Source organism: Leucopleurus acutus (genome assembly GCF_964270905.1).
Source record: "Leucopleurus acutus genome assembly, chromosome: 16".
NCBI lineage: Eukaryota > Metazoa > Chordata > Mammalia > Artiodactyla > Delphinidae > Leucopleurus > Leucopleurus acutus.
The window spans coordinates 51,327,469-51,346,457 of record NC_139158.1 but is presented as its reverse complement, the minus strand read 5'-3'; the positions used below and the strand labels follow the sequence as shown (position 1 = coordinate 51,346,457).

At 40.0% G+C, this 18,989-nt stretch overlaps 1 long non-coding RNA gene across 1 annotated transcript; it reads right to left on the bottom strand.

The window, feature by feature from the left end:
• Positions 1 to 991: 991 nt before the first annotated feature.
• On the bottom strand, positions 992 to 1,363 carry LOC309973040. Its single transcript, XR_014326810.1, has 2 exons — positions 1,248 to 1,363; positions 992 to 1,207 (listed from the first exon to the last, which is right to left on the bottom strand). It is a non-coding gene; the product is annotated as an uncharacterized lncRNA (long non-coding RNA).
• Between the last annotated feature and the right edge of the window lie 17,626 nt (positions 1,364 to 18,989).

The following is an 18,989-nucleotide window of genomic DNA, read 5'->3' as shown; positions in this document are numbered from 1 at the left end:
AAAAGCGCGGACCCCAGAGACGGGCGCGAGCCACGGCTAAAAGCACGGACCCCAGAGACGGGCGGGAGACGCTAAGGCTGCTGCTGCCGCCACCAAGGAGCCTGTGTACGAGCACAGGTCACTATCCACACCCCTCTTCCGGGGAGCCTGTGCAGCCCGCCACTGCCAGGTTCCCGGGATCCAGGGACAACTTCCCCGGGAGAACGCACGGCGGGCCTCAGGCTGGTGCAACGTCACGCCGGCCTCTGCCGCCGCAGGCCCGCCCCGCACGCCGTGCCCCTCCCTCCCCCCACCCCGGCCTGAGTGAGCCAGAGCCCCCGAATCAGCGGTTCCTTTAACCCCGTCCTGTCTGAGCAAAAAACAGACGCCCTCCAGCGACCTACACGCAGAGGCAGGGCCAAATCCAAAGCTGAGCCCCTGGGAGCTGTGAGAACAAAGAAGAGAAAGGGAAATCTCTCCCAGCAGCCTCAGAAGCAGCAGATTAAAGCTCCACAATCAACTTGATGTACCCTGCATCTGTGGAATACATGAATAGACAACGAATCATCCCAAATTGAGGAGGTGGGCTTCGAGAGCAAGATCTATGATTTTTTCCCCTTTTCCTCTTTTTGTGAATGTGTATACTTCTGTGTGAGATCTTGTCTGTATAGCTTTGCTTCCACCATATGTCCTAGGGTTCTATCCGTCCATTGTTTTTTTTTAAAATTTTTTTCTTAATAATTTATTTTATTAACTTTATTACACTTTACCTTCTTTCTTTCTTTCCTTCTTTCTTTCTTTCTTTCTTTCTTTCTTTCTTTCTTTCTTTCTTTCTTTCTTTCTTTCTTTCTTTCCTTCCTTCCTTCCTTCCTTCCTTCCTTCCTTTCCTCCTTTAGACAATGAATCATCCCAAATTGAGGAGGTGGACTTTGAGAGCAAGATTTATGATTTTTTTCCCTTTACCTCTTTTTGTGAGGGTGTATGAGTATGCTTCTGTGTAAGATTTTGTCTGTATAGCTTTGCTTCCACCATTTGTCCTAAGGTTCTATCCGTCCTTTTTTTTTTTTTCTAAATAATTATTTTTTAATTCAATAACTTTATTATACTTTATTTTATTTTACTGTATCTTCTTTCTGTCTTTTTTCCTTCCTTCCCTCCTTCCTTCCTTCCTCCCTCCCTCCTTTCTTTCCTTCTTTTCTTCTTTCTTTCTTTCTTTCTTCCTTCCTTCCTTCCCTCCTTTCTTTCTTTCTTTCTTTCTTTCTTCCTACTTCTACTAATTCTCTCTACTTCTTCTCCCTTTCATTCTGAGCCATGTGGATGAAAGGCTCTTGGTGCTCCAGCCAGCAGTCAGGGCTCTGCCTCTGAGGTGGGAGAGCCAACTTCAGGACACTGGTCAAAAAGAGACCTCCCACCTCCACATAATATCAAATGGCGAAAATCTCCCAGAGACCTCTATCTTAACACCAGCACCCAGCTTCACTCAACGACCAGCAAGCTACAGTGCTGGACAACCTTTGCCAAACAAATAGCAAGACAGGAACACAACCCCACCCATTAGCAGAGAGGCTCCCTAAAATCATAATAAGGCCACAGACACCCCAAAACACACCACCAGACGTGGACCTGCCCACCAGAAAGACAAGATCCAGCCTCATCCACCACAACACAAGCACTAGTCCCCTCCACCAGGAAGCCTACACAACACACTGAACCAACCTTAGACACTGGAGACAGACATCAAAAACAACGGGAATGAGGAACCTGCAGCCTGCAAAAAGGAGACCCCCAAACACAGTAAGATAAGCAAAATGAGAAGACAGAAAAACACACAGCAGATGAAGGAGCAAGATAAAAATGCACCAGACCTAACAAATGAAGAGGAAATAGGCAGTCTACCTGAAAAAGAATTCAGAATAATGATAGTAAAGATGATCCAAAATCTTGGAAATAGAATGGACAAAATGCAAGAAACATTTAACAAGGACCTAGAAGAAATAAAGATGAAACAAGCAAAGATGAACAACACAATAAATGAAATTAAAAATACTCCAGATGGGATCAATAGCAGAATAACTGAGGCAGAAGAACGGATAAGTGACCTGGAAGATAAAATAGTGGAAATAACTACTGCAGAGCAGAATAAAGAAAAAAGAATGAAAAGAACTGAGGACAGTCTCAGAGACCTCTGGGACAACATTAAATGCACCAACATTTGAATTATAGGGGTTCCAGAAGAAGAGAAAAAGAAAGAGATGGAGAAAATATTTGAAGAGATTATAGTTGAAAGCTTCCCTAATATGGAAAAGGAAATAGTTAATCAAGTCCAGAAAGCACAGAGAGTCCCATACAGGATAAATCCAAGGAGAAATACGCCAAGACACATATTAATCAAACTGTCAAAAATTAAATACAAAGAAAAAATATTAAAAGCAGCAAGGGAAACACAACAAATAACACACAAGGGAATCCCCATAAGGTTAACAGCTGATCTCTCAGCAGTAACTCTGCAAGCCAGAAGGGAGTGGCAGGACATACTGAAAGTGATGAAGGAGAAAAACCTGCAACCAGGATTACTCTACCTAGCAAGGATCTCATTCAGATTTGATGGAGAAATTAAAACATTTACAGACAAGCAAAAGCTGAGAGAGTTCAGCACCACCAAACCAGCTTTACAACAAATGTTAAAGGAATTTCTCTCGACAAGAAACACAAGAGAAGGAAAAGACCTATAATAACGAACCCAAAACAATTTAGAAAATGGGAATAGGAACATACATATCGATAATGACCTTAAATGTAAATGGACTAAGTGCTCCCACCAAAAGACACAGATTGGCTGAATGGCCAACAAAAACAAGACCCATATATATGCTGTCTACAAGAGACCCACTTCAGACCTAGAGACACATACAGACTGAAAGTAAGGGGATGGAAAAAGATATTCCATGCAAATGGAAACCAAAAGAAAGCTGGAGTGGCAATTCTCATATCAGACAAAATAGACTTTAAAATAAAGACTATTAGAAGAGACAAAGAAGGACACTACATAATGATCAAGGGATCGATCCAAGAAGAAGATATAACAATTGTAAATATTTATGCACCCAACATAGGAGCACCTCAATACATAAGGCAAAAACTAACAGCCATAAAAGGGGAAATCGACAGTAACACATTCATAGTAGGGGACTTTAACACCCCACTTTCACCCATGGACAGATCATCCAAAATGAAAATAAATAAGGAAACACAAGCTTTAAATGATACATTAAACAAGATGGACTTAATTGATATTTATAGGACACTCCATCCAAAAACAACAGAATACACATTTTTCTCAAGTGTTCATGGAACATTCTCCAGGATAGGTCATATCTTGGGTCACAAATCAAGCCTTGGTAAATTTAAGAAAATTGAAATTGTATCAAGTATCTTTTCTGACCACAATACCATGAGACTAGATATCAATTACAGGAAAAGATCTGTAAAAAATACAAACACATGGAGGCTAAACAATACACTACTTAATAATGAAGTGATCACTGAAGAAATCAAAGAGGAAATTAAAAAACACCTAGAAACAAATGACAATGGAGACACAACGACCCAAAACCTATGGGATGCAGCAAAAGCAGTTCTAAGAGGGAAGTTTATAGCAATACAAGCCCACCTTAAGAAGCAGGAAACATCTCGAATAAACAACCTAACCTTGCACCTCAAGCAATTAGAGAAAGAAGAACAAAAAACCCCAAAGTTAGCAGACGGAAAGAAATCATAAAAATCAGATCAGAAATAAATGAAAAAGAAATGAAGTAAACAATAGCAAAGATCAATAAAACTAAAAGCTGGTTCTTTGAGAAGATAAACAAAATAGATAAACCATTAGCCAGACTCATCAAGAAAAAAAGGGAGAAGACTCAAATCAATAGAATTAGAAATGAAAAAGGAGAAGTAACAACTGACACTGCAGAAATAAAAAACATCATGAGAGATTATTACAAGCAACTCTATGCAAATAAAATGGACAACTTGGAAGAAATGGACAAATTCTTAGAAATGCACAACCTGCCAAGACTGAATCAGGAAGAAATAGAAAATATGAACAGACCAATCACAAGCACTGAAATTGAAACTGTAATTAAAAATCTTCCAACAAACAAAAGCCCAGGACCAGATGGCTTCATAAGCAAATTCTATCAAACATTTAGAGAAGAGCTAACACCTATCCTTCTCAAACTCTTCCAAAATATAGCAGAGGGAGGAACACTCCCAAATTCCTTCTACGAGGCCACCATCACCTTGATACCAAAAGCAGAGAATGATGTCACAAAGAAAGAAAACTACAGGCCAATATCCCTGATGAACATAGATGCAAAAATCCTCAACAAAATACTAGCAAACAGAATCCAACAGCACATTAAAAGGATCTACACCATGATCAAGTTGGGTTTATTCCAGGAATGCAAGGATTCTTCAATATATGCAAATCTATCAATGTGACAAACCATATTAACAAATTGAAGGAGAAAAATCATATGATCATCTCAATAGATGCAGAGAAAGCTTTTGACAAAATTCAACACCCATTTATGATAAAAACCCTGCAGAAAGTAGGGATAGAGGGAACTTTCCTCAACATAATAAAGGCCATATATGACAAGCCCACAGCCAACATCATCCTCAATGGTGAAAAACTGAAAGCATTTCCACTATGATCAGGAACTAGACAAGGTTGCCCACTCTCACCACTATTATTCAACATAGTTTTGGAAGTTTTAGCCACAGCAATCAGAGAAGAAAAGGAAATAAAAGGAATCCAAATCGGAAAAGAAGAAGTAAAGCTGTCACTGCTTGCAGATGACATGATACTATACATAGAGAATCCGAAAGATGCTACCAGAAAACTACTAGAGCTAATCAATGAATTTGGTAAAGTAGCAGGATACAAAATTAATGCACAGAAATCTCTGGCATTCCTACATACTAATGATGAAAAATCTGAAAGTGAAATCAAGAAAACACTCCCATTTACCATTGCAACAAAAAGAATAAAATATCTAGGAATAAACCTACCTAAGGAGACAAAAGACCTGAATTCAGAAAATTATAAGACACTGATGAAAGAAATTAAAGATGATACAAATAGATGGAGAGATACACCATGTTCTTTGATTGGAAGAATCAACATTGTGAAAATGACTCTACTACCCAAAGCAATCTATAGATTCAATGCAATCCCTATCAAACTACCACTGGCATTTTTATAGAACTAGAACAAAAAATTTCACAATTTGTATGGAAGCACAAAAGACCCCAAATAGCCAAAGCAATCTTGAGAACAAAAAACGGAGCTGGAGGAATCAGGCTCCCTGACTTCAGACTATACTACAAAGCTACAGTAATCAAGACAGTATGGTACTGGCACAAAAACAGAAAGATAGATCAATGGAACAGGATAGAAAACCCAGAGATAAACCCACGCACATATGGACACCTTATCTTTGATAAAGGTGGCAGGAATGTACAGTGGAGAAAGGACAGCCTCTTCAATAAGTGGTGCTGGGAAAACTGGACAAGTACATGTAAAAGTATGAGATTAGATCACTCCCTAACACCATACACAAAAATAAGCTCAAAATGGATTAAAAACCTAAATGTAAGGCCAGAAACTATCAAACTCTTAGAGGAAAACAGGCAGAACACTCTATGACATAAATCACAGCAAGATCCTTTTTGACCCACCTCCTAGAGAAATGGAAATAAAAACAAAAATAAACAAATGGGACCTAATGAAACTTCAAAGCTTTTGCACAGAAAAGGAAACCATAAACAAGACCAAAAGACAACCCTCAGAATGGGAGAAAATATTTGTAAATGAAGCAACTGACAAAGGATTAATTTCCAAAATTTACAAGCAGCTCATGCAGCTCAATAACAAAAAAACAAACAACCCAATCCAATAATGGGCAGGAGACCTAAATCGACATTTCTCCAAAGAAGATATACAGACTGCCAACAAACACATGAAAGAATGCTCAACATCATTAATCATTAGAGAAATGCAAATCAAAACTACAATGAGATATCATCTCACACCAGTCAGAATGGCCATCATCAAAAAGTCTAGAAACAATAAATGCTGGAGAGGGTGTGGAGAAAAGGGAGCACTCTTGCACTGCTGGTGGGAATGTGAATTGGTCAGCCACTATGGAGAACAGTATGGAGGTTCCTTAAAAAATTACAAATAGAACTACCATATGACCCAGCAATCCCACTACTGGGCATATACCCTGAGAAAACCAAAATTCAAAAAGAGTCATGTACCAAAATGTTCACTGCAACTCTATTTACAATAGCCAGGAGATGGAAACAACCTAACTGTCCATCATTGGATGAATGGATAAAGAAGATGTGGTACATATATACAATGGAATATTACTCAGCCATAAAAAGAAACGAAATTGAGCTATTTGTAATGAGGTGGATGGACCTAGAGTCTGTCATACAGAGTGAAGTCAGAAAGAGAAAGACAAATACCGTATGCTAACAAATATATATGGAATTTAAGGAAAAAAATGTCATGAAGAACCTAGGCGTAAGACGGGAATAAAGACATAGACCTACTAGAGAATGCACTTGAGGATATGGGGAGGGGGAAGGGTAAGCTCTGACAAGGCGAGAGAGTGGCATGGACATATATACACTAACAAACTTAAGGTAGATAGCTAGTGGGAAGCAGCCGCATGGCACAGGGATATCGGCTCGGTGCTTTGTGACCTCCTGGAGGAGTGGGATAGGGAGGGTGGGAGGGAGGGAGACGCAAGAGGGAAGAGATATGGGAACATATGTATATGTATAACTGATTCACTTTGTTATAAAGCAGAAACTAACACACCATTGTAAAGCAATTATACCCCAATAAAGATGTTAAAAAAAAAAAAGAATCCTTGACAAAAGATTGAATCTTGAGTTAGTGAGTGCCCCTATATCAATAAATCCTCCCTGTTCCAGCTCCATGTGGGTTTCACCCTCCCCACCCTACACTCAAAGTTTGCTTTCATGTAGGTTTCCTTGGTTCTGAGAGTGCATATCAGTTAGGTACTTCAATTTTTCAGTGGGTATGCTACTTCTTCCTGCAGAAAGGCTGGTACTTCTCTGCTGAGACTATACTCTAGTTATCAGCTTGGAGGCAATGAGGAGTGGCAGAGAAAGATCTTAAGAAGTATGAGAATCATCTTAGGAGGCTTCAGGGAATGTCCCTGTACAGCCATTTGGTGGGAAAGGTTGTTCTCCGTCAAGGGAGAATGGACTGCTCCTGTCTTACAAAATGGTTTAGGGATATTCAAGAGTTCAAGGTTCTCAAGCTCATCCACCCAAATGAACTCGTCCCAGGTCTCAGAATCCTTGTCAGGGCCCCGAGTGTGAAATAGGAGACTTTACAAAGCTGTCTATTTAGTCTCCTTTACAGCTCTGCTGACTTAATAGTCAGATCCTGGGTCTGAATTTCATCACAATGGCCAAAGATAAGCCTCCTTGAAAGCTGCCATAGATGCCCTCTGGCTTCAGTATGTTCCTTAAGTTGGCAAGTTGGCAATTAACTACCCTCAGCCTAACACTTTTTTGGCAGGTAAAAAGTAGTCACCTTATTCCACAATCTGTATAATTATCATTGCATGTTGTAGCTATTAGATATCTCAACACTTGACCACTACCTAAGTCTTGTCTCAATTTACTACAGGTGAAAGCTTAAATAATCGTGATGCTGCTGTATACCAGGGTTAATTTTCACTCCAATTACTACACAAAAATGTGGTCCCTGTTGCTTTCAGACAGGTTAGTGATCCAATTCCAAAATCCTATCCACAGGGTATCCTTTCTACACCCACTTGTTTTAGTTCAGTTTCCTAGGGACAAGCACTAATACCTTGATCAGAAGATGCAATCCCAAGGTAGGAGAGAAAGGAGAAAAGAAATGAGGCAGGGAAGGATAAGAAGTAAGACAAAGTCCTATGTTACTGTCCTGGCCCCCACATAAACCATGAAGAAACACAGTCAGGAGCTCAGCAAATGCATCTGCTAAGGGACATGGGAAATCTCTAAACATGCTGTACAGGGACATATGCCATGGAATAGGCCACCAGAGAGACACATGGAGAGGGAATTTATCTGCCTTGCTACTTCTCTCTCCCCCAGGAGCAAGCTACTAAGGATATAGGTCAGTGTTTTTCAGCCAGGTACAATTTTGTCCCCCAGGGTTACATTTGACTAGAGATATTTTATGTCTAGAGATATTTTTGTTATCATCACAAATGGGAGAACCTATTGGCATCTTGTGAGTAGAGGCCAAGGATAACTTTAAACATACTACAATGCACAGGACAGTCCCCCACCAACAAGAATTATTCAGCCCAAAACATCATTAATGCTACTGTGACAAACCCTGTTCCAGGTGGTGGTAAACCCAAGAGAATATGCAGAGGTGCCTAAGGTGTGGCTGACAAAACAACCAACAGGAAAAAGATGTGGAAGACATTTCATAGAAGAGAAAACACAAACGGAGAGCAAAACATGAAAAGATCTGAAGCTCATTAGTAAACAGGGACCTCAAATCGTGGTAGACACCATTTGCCACTCAACTGAGTGGCAAAAATAAATATCTTGAGAACACCAAGCATGGGGAGATTGGGTCTCCAGGGGAATTCTCATTTACTGCTGTGCTGGTCAGGAGTGTAAATTGCTACCATCTCTTTGGGGAAGAGTTTAGTATCATGTCGTAAATTTGAACACATACATATTTAAGGTGGCCACTCATGCCAATCCTGGTTTTAACGCTGTAAGGTCTGCATCTTAGGAAACTCCGCAGTTCCAGGAAAACTGGGATGACTGGTCACCAGTATATCTTACATCCTAGCAACCTATTCCTATGTATATAACCCTAAACAGCTCTTGCACAAGCACCAGGAGATATATAAAAATGATCACAATATCATTTTCATAATAGCAGAAAATGGAAATAATAGCAGTGTCAATCTACAAGAGAATAAATTGTAACATTCGCACAATGTAATGTTTTTTAGCTGTGAAAATGAACTACAGCTACATGTAACAATATGAATGAATCTTAGAAACAACCGTTAGATAAACTGAGCAAATCTGTAGACTATATGACTATAAGACTATTATAAAGCTCAAAAGGAAGCAAAAATACAACATTTCATAGAGATATATTCATGTTTGGTCCAGTTTCTTCTTAAGCAAGAAAATGGTGAATGGTAGACAAATTTAGCATAGTGGTTACCTCTGGAGGGGAGATGAGGAAATGGAATGGGAGGCTCCCTTCTCCCCAAAGAAAAATAATCAGTTATTACATCCCCAGAGAGTGTTCACTGGATTTTGTATCTTTGTTGTCAGCTTTAATGGTGTTATTTATTTCCTTTTTGGCTATGTTATTTTCTGTTTATTTTACCTCTTTTTAAAAAAATTCATCTTTATCTCACTTTTTTTAGAAATAGAGAACAAAGGATTAACAATAGTATCTGGGAGAGAAGAATGAATGTAATACATTTCCCAAGCCAATGAGGGTGGGTGGGCATTTTGGCCCCGGGCTCTCAATTCATGGGTCTTGCCAGCATGTATTTCTGCAGTCAAATTCCCATTCTGCTTCCAAGGAGCTGGGGATGCTAATGTCAGCCTGTTAAGCCTCACCTACTATTGGCTGCACCTGGTCACTTGGGAGAGCACTACACTTAAAACACAGGTCCAGGAGAACAATAAAAGCTTAGGGAAAACTGCAGACTCGGGCTGCTGTTTAATTTACACCATTTAGTCTCAGAGTGAAGAAATCCATGAACTGAAAATTACCATTTCATACACACATCCCAGTGGAAACACACATGCACAGATCTCTCTATAAAACGTTCCTAACCTGCCCCAGAAACTTGACCCTGGGAGAGTCTAGAGCCTTGGAATTTCAGTTTGGGACCATAATCCAAAAATCCTTTATTAGTTTCCACTAAAACCCACTCAGTTTGCTTAGGAAGAAGATGCTTACAGAAGGTGCATCACAGGAAGAGATTCTATCACGTAATCTGCATCATTGCATTACCTCCCTGAAGCCACAAACACAGTTATACACTGAAATTTTCTTACATTCAGGCCCACTCTGAATCTCATCTTTTTCTCCAATCACCAAAGTACTTCCTTCCTTTTTCCTTTCTCCCTCCCTCTCTGTCTTTGAAATAAATACAAATCCTATTATTCTGCCTGCAAGTTAACTTTCATCTTCCTGAATTCTGGTACATTTTACGTATTTCTAGTCTTTAATCTTGCTCCCTTCTGTGTGCAATTCTTGGCCCTTCTCTTGCCCTCACCCCTGTATGCCTTCACTTCCAAATTACCTGACAGCATCATGGGATATCTTTTTGTGTGTCTTTAAGCACATACTACAATCCTTTTCCTAAATTTGCTTCCTTCTTTATTTTGGCTGAGGAACACCTACTCACCTTGTATGTTTCAATCTAGATGCTTCTGCTCTTGGTAAATTGCAATCTCCCTTCCTGTATGTGACTTTGAAGATCTTCTCACCAAGAGGTGGGATCTATTTCCACACCCCTTAAATGTGGGCTGGCTTTGTGATTTGCTTTGGTCTATATAATGAAGCAGAAGTGACTGTTCTGAGCCTAGATCTCAAGAAAACTTGCACACTTTCATTCATTCTCTTAAACCTTCCTCAGCCCACATGATCGAGCCTGGGCTAGCCTGCTGGAGAGCTGAGTTGCCTCAGCTACTTCCGATCAATTATCAGAAATGCGAGTGAACCCATCTCAGACTATCCAACCCCTAGCCAACCAGTCAGCTAATTGCAGACAAGTGAGAAAATCTAGCTGAGATCAGTCAAACCTAGCCCAGGTCAGAACTCCTCAAGTCAACCATAGACTCGTGAGCAATAATACTGCTTATCGTCTTAAGCTACTAAGTTATGGAGTTATTTGTTATGTGGCAACATCGTATATTCTTTCTTGATCCTATTTAATAGCTGCAACATACTTACATCAAAGCCCCTTATATCACTACATAGTTTCTTGTGTTTCTCTTCCACAAATGTTCAGCTCTTTGAAAACAGGAGCAATTTTTATTTTGTATCCCCAAACCTAATGGCACCTGCCAACTTTTCAATAAATGTGTGTCAGAAAAACATCAATGATTAATTAATTAATTAAGAATTATAATGATGGTCAAGGGATTGTTTTGGAGGCAGACAAACCAGAATTTGAATCCCAACTCTGTTTCCTGTGTTACTCCAGAGATTTTGGTTAACCTCACTCAACTTTATCTGCCCATGTATAAACTGAAAGCGAGAATAATGTATATGCGCAGGATTGTGGTGATAAGATATATATTCCCTCTGCCCCCAACCTGGCACAGCGTGAGTGTTCAACAAATAAGAATTAAATGATAAAATGTTCATAAAGCATTGAGTATATAGTACATGGCTTAGAGTTACTCAGCAAATATGATTAATTAATATGATCTATGATCTGTTAATAGGATCATGATCGTCATCACTGTTGTCACGTCTTGCAGGAGAAACTGTAGATGCTCCATCCATAACCCCTTGGCATCATCATTTCTATGCATGCTGATCTGATAGTGGCTTCCAATGGAAACACCTGGAACTCTTTGCCTGAGGGCTTCCTTGGTCCACATACATTGCAGGCCACAAATGCCAGGGAGTTAACACCCCTCACTCCCACCCAGAGGAGCAGCCCTCAACTGTGGAAGATGGAAGAAGGTGGCTTTGTATCCCAATTTTCTTGCCCTTGGTTAGGATAAATCCAAGGTAGGTTCTATACTATATCCAGAGTTACCTAGTGAGATTGTGTGCCTTGGTCACAGCAGGGATAAAGCACCTTTTATTTCTTCTCTTCCCCATCTCACATCCCTACTCCCCTACAAAGGTATACTAGCATCACCCCCGAACACACACCAGTATCCAAATTTAGAATCACCATCTGATTCTAGGGAAATCAACTTAAAACAATATTACTCTTAGTTTTATTTTACCCTTATTGCTTCAGAATCTAACCACTTCTTCCAGGAATTCTGAATTCCACTTGAAAGCTTAGCCTTTTAATGATCTCTCCAGCTAATCAAAGAGTTGTATCCAGCCCAGTGATGACAAAAACAAGCACAGAATTTGGTGTGCCATCTTTAGTCTTCTTGGATGTTTTCATCATAGCTCAATTCTCTGAGTATATGAGGACAGAGTTAACTTGTAGTTAATCTTGGGTAACTCTGTGCTCATCTTGAAGGGCACCTGAAACCATGATATTGATGTTTGGCCAAGACAGAGGTGAAATGCATTAGCTAGTGATTTTTAATGTGCTGTTAAAAGTCGAAACCCACCCCAGGCATCCTGTACCAGCTTGTCTACACTGTTTCTTGAAACTGTACGGATTGATGGTTTGCACCTGTTTACCTGTTTGCAAAGTCTGCTTTTGGCTACCTGAGTTGTGGAATATAAAATACCCCTCAGGGAGTTTGAGCCTTGGATCTTCTGAGACACATGTATCTTGGTGGTTCATGATCAGAAGACAAAGTACACCCCGTGTGATGGAGTGGGGGCTGTACCTGGAAGTCTCAGTCCTCTCAGATGTTTGCTGAGCTTGCTTTCTCCTGCTGGCCCCTATTCTTTGCTTTTATGTGTATACTTTGTGGCATCTCAAGAGTCTTTACAATTATCTGACACTATATAACTGCTGTACTGAGGCTCTTTTCTGACAACTAAAGCTTTTTGATAGGGGTTTGGAGTGAAGGAAGGAAGGGTCTACAGCACACAAATTTAGAACTGTTTCCAAAAGTTATGATTCTTGGAAAGCTAGGCTCAGTACTTTGCTGAGCTCTTAAAGCGCCGTTTGGCTGGGTTTCCATTTCATAAAAACCCTTCCAAACACAGACTTGAAGTCGGTCCATGCTCCAACAGTGGCTGTGGGCTTGAAATCTTGGACCCACCTGCCAAGGTCACTGCATAATTCCTTTTCCTCCCACCAAGCCCCTGTGAGCTTTGCTCAACGGTCACACACTCCAACACATGAAGCCCCGTCTGTGGGGAGCATTAGTTTCTCTGGCAAACATTGCTTGAATCCACATATTCCTATCTTTTTTTTTTTAAAACTGAAGTATAGTTGATTTACAATGTTTCAGGTGTACAGCAAAATGATTCAGTTATACATACATGCATATATGTGTGTATATTATATATATATATTCTTTTTCAGATTCTTTTCCATTATAGGTTATTACAAGATATTGAATATAGTTGCCTGTGTTATATAGTAGGTCCTTGCTGTTTATCTATTTTATATATAGTAGTATGTATCTGTTAATCCCAAACTCCTAATTTATCCCTCTCCCCCTCCTTCCCCCTTTGGTAAACCATAAGTTTGTTTTCTGTCTGTGAGTCTATTTCTATTTTGTAAATAAGTTCACTTCTATTATTTTTTTAGATTCCATATATAAGTGATATCATATGATATTTGCCTTTCTCTGTCTGACTTACTTCACTTAGTATGATAATCTTTAGGTCCATCCATGTTGCTGCCAATGGAATTATTTCTTTCTTTTATGGCTGAGTAATATCCATTGTATATATATATCACATCTTCTTTACCCATTAATCTGTCGATGGACATTTAGGTTGTTTCCTTGTCTTGGCTATTGTAAATAGTGCTGCAATGAATATTGGGTTGCATGTATCTTTTTGAATTATGGTTTTCTCCAGATATATGCCCAGGAGTGGAATTTCAGGATCATATGGTAGTTCTATTTTTAGTTTTTTAAGGAACCTCCATACTGTTTTCCATAGTGGCTGTATCAATTTACATTCCTGCCAGCAGTGTAGGAGGGTTCCCTTTTCTCCACACCCTCTCCAGCATTTACTATTTATAGACTTTTTGATGATGGCCATTCTGACTGGTATGAGGTGGTACCTCATTGTAGTTTTGATTTGCATTTCTCTATTAATTAACGATGTTGAGCATCTTTTCATGTGCCTGTTGGCCATCTGTATGTCTTCTACAGAGAAATGTCTGTTTAGGTCTTCTGCCCGTTTTTTAATTGGGTTGTTTGTTATTTTGATATTGAACTGTAGGAGCTGTTTGTGTATTTTGGAAATTAATCCCTTACATATTCTTGTCTTCTTAAAACACCAATTTTAAGTAGTATTTTCATTTTTCCTTTAGTGTTCCACCTAGGAATAATCCAGTATGAAAGTTTTAGTCTTCGAGTTATGCTTGACTAACCTAAGCTACTAGTCCTTTAAAAACTCATTATCCAGAAGGGTACCCTTCACATGAGCTACCTCTCTGTGGCTCATGTAACAGTGTTCTCAGAAGTCAGAAACCATGCAGCAAGGAAGAGAGTTGTTGCAAAAACGTCTGGAAGGCTCAAGTCTCAAAGTGTTGCAAGATAACCTGCCTTGATCATGAGATTTCAGGGCAGAATTTTGTGCCTTTTCACAGTGTGACATCAACCCCCTCTCAGTTTCAGAAGCTGCAAATATATACATCATAAGCTGTTCTTTGAAACAGCAAAATAATTACCAGTTGACTACTGTACATTAAAACACAAATGACCCCATACCTTACATATGACAATTAGAATTATGTTTGGGGATTCATAAAGAGCATTGGTGATTGTCTAGTTTCATCTGGTTGAAGGAGATCCAAAATCTATTTTAAATCCATCTATCCCCCATGCCAGGTCCCTAAGCCAACTCATCATCATCTCTCGCCTAGGTGACGGTACCCTGTTTTCCACTATTACTGAGCCCCCTACCCCTTAGTTAAATAAAGCAGGATGGCCTTTTAAAAATATAATATAAATTCACATCTCTAATAACTCTCTAATGGCTTCTATCTTTGTTGGAGTACAATCAAGATACTTTTCCATGTCTAAAGCCTCTCCGACTTCTTCTCTACATCATGCTTCTCCAAATACCCTCTCAAAGCAATAAAGGCCTCCTTTCCGGTCGAGCCTTGAACATATCTGTTTGGATCCTGGTTCACAGCACATGCAAGGTCCTATCTTCAAACTTTTACCATGCTGGCTCTTTTCCATCATTCAACTAAAAATTCTCTGAGTGTTCTGCTCTGACACTCAAAGGGAAGTAGCCCTTTATTCATTCTCTACCTCATTAACATGTTTATCATGTTTATAAACATTATAAATGGCTGCCAGTTTCCTTTGCATTGATTTACAATCATCCCTTGGTGTCCGGGGGTGATTAGTTCCAGGACCCCTGTGGATACCAAAATCCACGGATGCTCAAGTCCCTTATACAAAATGGCACAGTAAAGTTGGCCCTCTGTATCCTGGGTTCCCCATCCAAGGATTCAATAAGGATGCAGAACCCAAGAATACAGAGGGCCTATTCTACTTACTTTCCTCCTCCCACTAGAATGTCAGCTCCTTCAAAGCCATACCCCTGTCTTTTTTGTTCACTATTGTATCCCTAATTGCTTAGAACAATATGCAAGCATGTAGAAGTCACCCAATAAGTATATGTTGAATAAAAAAGGTACTTTTTTGTCTTCTCACCATTGTATCAGTTAAAATAAAAATTTAAAGGGAAAAAAACGTAATGTAATTTATTCCCGAACCTTTTTTATGATGGCTGTGGATGAATCAGACTCCAGAGGAGCGTGGCTATTTCTGGTCTGCAGCTTTTTGTTGGCGTTCTTCACCGTTCTTCATTTTTCCTCAGTGTTCATTTTGGCAAGAGGTCGAAGCATTTTGCCACAGTGTATTTCTGCAACAACATGGTACCAACATGAGTCAGAATCCCACAAACTTATGCTCTGTTTAAAAATAAACATAAAATCTCATTTACTTCATGTCTATCCATGCTGTACGTCTTTTCTTTTCTGTTTCAACCCTTTTCTCGGACATGCAGCTACTGATCTGCGTGCTATTACCTGGACAGCTCCAGGCAAAGTCAAGTTCCCCTTAGCACTGCCTGCGTCTGTCACAGCACTTTCTCTAATCATTCCACTGTGAGTCCATCTCTCCCATCGATGGTGAGCCCTCTGGGGACAGGAACTGTGCCTATGGCCTGTGAACCTCTAGGGCCTCATCCACTAACTAGTTATTAAACAGGTTTAATACAGTTGATTCTCATTATTTGTAGTAGTTATGTTCTATATAGTTGCCACCAACACTAAATTAGTGATGCTGAACCATTGTTCTAAGAGGAAATACAGGATTAGGTTTCTGCTAGTTTCTGGCCCCAACACTTGTACCAATCAATCAATACACAACCTTACTGTATGGTTCTATGTGTGTTTCCATTTAAAGACACCTCATTTAGTATACATTGTTCATTTGTTAACATTCAACCCACAGCCAAGAGCACTGTAACTCATGCCTGAACGAAGCTTCCCCAAGACATGTATTTTCTCTGTAAGGTACATCACAGCCTTCTTACACTTAGGAACACTAGGCAGTACTTCAGTACTACACTGGGGAGCCATTTCCAAAAGCAAAATCACCAACAAAAAGCACAGAAATGCAAAAAGCATAAGAAGGTGAGCTTGCAAATACAAAATCCATGAATAAGGAGGACGGACTCAATACACATTGCTGAATTATATGCACTGCCATTTAAATGAGTAAAAAATAAATACTACTGACAGGGTAGAAAGGGACTAATACAGATTTCATATGCTTCATGAAAGATCCAGAAACTGAAAACAGTTATTCTCTCCTATCCTTTGAAAAGGACAAATTCCAGAGCCTAGTTCTTTTCGTCTGCCCAGCATTACTCACTGTTCATCCCATGTTCAGACAAGTCCAAAGAAAATTTCCTTGAGGATAATTATAGGTTAATAGTCTACCTTATCCATGATGACACAACCCAAACTTCTCCCAGAAGATGGTTCCATTTTTCTCCTGGGATTATAAGAAGAAATACCTGCTTTTATTTCATTATACTCATCAGTTAACTGTAAGTACACAATGTACACACTGTAGAGACTTATATTTTCTGTAAAAATGCCAGTACTCTGTGACATAAACAACGCAGGTATCATATGTTAAGTATCTACTTTCTAATGCACTTGAAGGACATTTAAGACTTCCTTAGGAGGAGAGGAACCAAGATGGCGGAGTAAAAGGACATGCTCTCACTCCCTCTTGTGAGAACACCAGAATCACAACTAGCTGCTGGACAATCAACAACAGGAAGAAACTGGTACTCACCAAAAAAGATACCCCACATCCAAAGACAAAGGAGAAGCCACAATGAGATGGTAGGAGGGGTGCAATCACAGTAAAATCAAATCCTATAACTGGTGGGTGGGTAACTCACAGACTGGAGAACACTTATACCACAGAAGTCCACCCACCAGAGTGAAGGTTCTGAGCCCCACATCAGGCTTCCCAACCTGGGGGTCTGGCAATGGGAGGAGGAATTCCTAGAGAATCAGACCTTGAAGCTTAGTGAGAATTGATTGCAAGACTTTGACAGGACCAGGAAAAACAGAGACTCCACTCTTGGAGGGCAAACACAAAGTAGTGTGTGCATCGGGACCCAGGGGAAGGAGCAGTGACCCCAGAGGAGACTGAACCAGACCTACCTGCTAGTGCTGGAGGGTTTCCTGCAGAGGCCGGGGGCGGGGGTGGTTGTGGCTCACCGTGGTGACAAGGACACTGGAAGCAGAAGTTCTGGGAAGTACTCCTTGGCATGAGACCTCCCAGAGTCCCTCATTAGCCCCACCAAAGAGCCCAGCTAGGCTCCAGTGCTGGGTTGCCTCAGGCCAAACAACCAACAGGCAGGGAACCTAGCCCCACCATCAACAGTCAAGTGGATTAAAGTTTTACTGAGCTCTGCCCACCAGAGCAACACTCAGCTCTACCCACCACCACTCCCTCCCATCAAGCCTCTTAGATAGCCTCATCCACCAGACAGCAGACAGCAGAAGCAAGAAGAACTACAATCCTGTAGCCTGTGGAACAAAAACCACATTCACAGAAAGATAGAAAAGATGAAAAGGCAGAGGGCTATGTCCCAGATGAAGGAACAAGATAAAACTCCAGAAAAACAACTAAATGAAGTGGAGATAGGCAACCCTCCAGAAAAAGAATTCAGAATAATGATAGTGAAGATGATCCAGGACCTTGGAAAAAAGATGGAGGCAAAGATCAAGAAGATGCAAGAAATGTTTAAAAAATACCTAGAAAAATTAAAGAACAAACAAACAGAGATGAACAATACAATAACTGAAATGAAAACTACACTAGAAGGAATCAATAGCAGAATAACTGAGGCAGAAGAACGGATAAGTGACCTGGAAAACAGAATGGTGGAATTCACTGCTGTGGAACAGAATAAAGAAAAAAGAATGAAAAGAAATGAAGACAGCCTAAGAGACCTCTGGGACAACATTACATGCAACAACGTTCACATTTTAGGGGTCCCAGAAGGAGACGAGAGAGAGAAAGGACCAGAGAAAATACTTGAAGGGATTATAGTCAAAAACTTCCCTAACATGGGAAAGAAAATAGCCACCCAAGTCCAGGAAGCACAGCGAGTCCCGTACAGGATAAACCCAAGGAGAAACATGCCGAGACACATAGTAATCAAATTGGCAAAAATTAAAGACAAAGAAAAATTATTGAAAGCAGCAAGGGAAAAACGACAAATAACATACAATGGAACTCCCATAAGGTTAACAGCTGATTTCTCAACAGAAAATCTACAAGCCAGAAGGGAGTGGCATGATAGGGAAGAAACTATAACCAAGATTACTCTACCCGGCAAGGATCTCATTCAGATTCAATGGAGAAATCAAAAGCTTTACAGACAAGCAAAAGCTAAGAGAATTCAGCACCAGCAAACCAGCTCTACAACAACTGCTAAAGGAACATCACTAAGTGGGAAACACAAGAGAAGAAAAGAACCTACAAATACAAACCGAAAACAACTAAGAAAATGGTATTAGGAACATACATAT